A 554-nucleotide genomic window follows, 5' to 3' on the forward strand; every position below is an offset into this window, starting at 1 on the left:
CACAACACCCCTTAGCAATAAGCCCTTTGGTGTACAATTTGGCCCATTTTAACTTCATTGGTTTTTGTTTTGGTTTTTTACCTCGGCAGTTTCCTGCATAATAACACTGCAGCTCTCCCTGCGACAGCTCTCACATTTATCTTCAGAAGAAGGGACAACCTTCATCATCACCTGTAGTTCCACTCATCATCAAGTTCTAAGGGAATTTTAAGGAAAAGTAGAGAATAATAAAAAATAACTTATTTACATTTATTATGTGTCAGACGTTTTATATGCCATATTGTCTTTTTAACATACCAGCACCCACTACAGAAAAAGTGATAAGGCATAAAGAGGTTCAGCAACTTGCCCAACATTTATGACAAAGTCAGGAAGTAGCAGTCTGGGCCCACCAGAGCTTGTGACCACATTCCCTCTGCAATACTGGAGGGTGAAGCAGGCAAAGGCCTCCTCCAGTGTCCCCATTTATATTCCACTACAGGTGAAATACAGTCCCCGAAACACAACGGATGTCACCAAAATAGACCAAGAATAGACACAAGACACGGGCCAGC

The 554-nt window shown here is 41.9% G+C and overlaps 1 protein-coding gene across 1 annotated transcript in view; it reads right to left on the reverse strand.

Moving 5' to 3' along the window:
• Nucleotides 1–121, reverse strand: part of ZNF84 (zinc finger protein 84) — a gene marked incomplete at its 3' end in the record, with an annotated part of 13,502 nt that extends 13,381 nt beyond the window's left edge. Inside the window, exon 1 of the mRNA XM_012657242.1 lies at nt 82–121. The remainder of the gene's footprint in view (nt 1–81) is intronic.
• Between the last annotated feature and the right edge of the window lie 433 nt (nt 122–554).

This window comes from Propithecus coquereli, unplaced genomic scaffold, assembly GCF_000956105.1.
Source record: "Propithecus coquereli isolate 6110/MARCELLA unplaced genomic scaffold, Pcoq_1.0 Scaffold535, whole genome shotgun sequence".
In the NCBI taxonomy this organism is placed as follows: domain Eukaryota; kingdom Metazoa; phylum Chordata; class Mammalia; order Primates; family Indriidae; genus Propithecus; species Propithecus coquereli.